Source organism: Pteropus alecto, unplaced genomic scaffold (assembly GCF_000325575.1).
Source record: "Pteropus alecto unplaced genomic scaffold, ASM32557v1 scaffold16, whole genome shotgun sequence".
Classification (NCBI taxonomy): Eukaryota; Metazoa; Chordata; class Mammalia; order Chiroptera; family Pteropodidae; genus Pteropus; species Pteropus alecto.
The window spans coordinates 2,654,894-2,656,661 of record NW_006438867.1 but is presented as its reverse complement, the minus strand read 5'-3'; the positions used below and the strand labels follow the sequence as shown (position 1 = coordinate 2,656,661).

Here is a 1,768-nt window from a genome sequence, read left to right as displayed (position 1 = left end):
CTCTAAATGTTGAAGCTCTTTAGGGCTCTGTCCTGAGAGCCATTCTCTTCTTGAGCAATACACTCTCTTGAAGTAATCTCGCTTAGACCTATGGCTTTAAATACTACCTGTGATGAAGAATTCTAAAAGTTTTATCTCTCCACACCTCCATACTCATATATTCAATGGCCTGATTGCTGTGTTGACGTGGAGATCTAATGGATGCCACCGTCACAACATGACTATGATAAGACTCTTAATGTCTACGTCCCAAACCCTCTTCTCCTCCACTCATCCCTGTCTCAGTTAATGGTGCCATCCAGCCTCTCAGACAAGAAAACAAGGAGTTATCCTTGATGCCTCTCTCTCCTGCATAACCCACATTTAATTCAGAAGCAAATTCTGTTGTCTCTACCTCTAAACATATCTTAAATCTCTCCCTTCCCCGCTGTCCATACCGCTACAGCTTATGCTGGGCCACCATCGTCTCTTTCCCAGGCTGCTACAGTGATCTTCACGGTTGTCCCTGCTTCAACCCTTGACCCAAGGTCTCTACAAAGTGGCCGAAATGATCTTTAAAAAAGGTAAATCAGATCAAGTCACTTCTCACTTAAAATCTTTCACTAGCTTCTCATTACTTTTAGAGTAAAATCCAAACTCTTCAACAGAGCTCACAAAATCCCTGACCTGGCTTCTGGCTACTTTACTGACTTCATCTCAAACCGTTCACACCTTGCTCGCTATGACACAGGCAAGCGGTCTGTTTGTTTGTTTGTGTTTCTTAAACCTACTATTTCTTTGTTTTAATTGAGGCATAATTGACACATAACATTCTATTAGTTTCAGGAGTACAATGTAATGATTTGATATTTGTATAGATTGTAAGATGATCACCATAGTAAGTCTAAGTAACATGTCACTGTACATAGTTATAAAATTTTTTTGTGTGATGAGAACTTTTGAGATATACTCTCTTAGCAATTTTCAAACATGCAATACAGGCACTTAGCTTCAAAGCTGGCTCTGGAAAACCTATTGCTTAACTATGGAAGACTATACCAAAATAGAGAAGATCTGAGGAAGTACGTATGCAGTTGTGTATAAGGGTAGACACAAAACTGCAGGTAAAGTGGTAGCCATGAAGAAAATTAGACTAGAAAGTAAAAAGGAAGGGGTTCCTAGAACTGCAATTTGAGAAATTTCTCTATTAAAAGAACTTTGTCATCCAACTGTAGTCAATCTTCAAGATGTGCTCATGCAGGATTCCAGGTTATATTTCATCTTTGAATTCCTTCCCGTGGATCTAAAGAAATACTTGGATTCTATCCTTCCTGGTAGGTTTGTGGATTCTTCACTTGTTAAGAGTTATTTGTACCAAATCCTACAAGAGATTGTGTTTTGCCACTCTTGAAGAGTTCTATGCAGAGACATAAAACCTCAAAATCTATTGATTAATGACAAAGGAACAATTAAACTGTCTGATTTCGGCCTTGCCAGAGATTTTGGAATATTTATTAGAGCTAGGGTCCCCAACTCCCGAGGAACGGGGCTGCACAGGAAGAGGTGAGTGGTGGGCCAGCGAAAGTGAAGCTTTATCTGTATTTGCAGCCGCTCCCTTGCGCTAGCATCACCGCCTCAGCTCCGCCTCAGATCATCAGGCATTAGATTCTCTTAGGAGCGTGAACCCTATTGTGAACTGTGCATGCGAGGGACCTGAGTTGCGTGCTCCTTATTAGTATAAGTGAAGGGTTGGTCCTGCCTGCTGCTAAAGACATTCGTCATGAACTTT

At 40.9% G+C, this 1,768-nt stretch overlaps 1 pseudogene; it reads left to right on the top strand.

Annotated features, from left to right (window-relative positions):
- The first annotated feature begins 1,024 nt into the window (after positions 1–1,024).
- LOC102899012 lies at positions 1,025–1,546 on the top strand (annotated as a pseudogene).
- Positions 1,547–1,768: the final 222 nt, after the last annotated feature.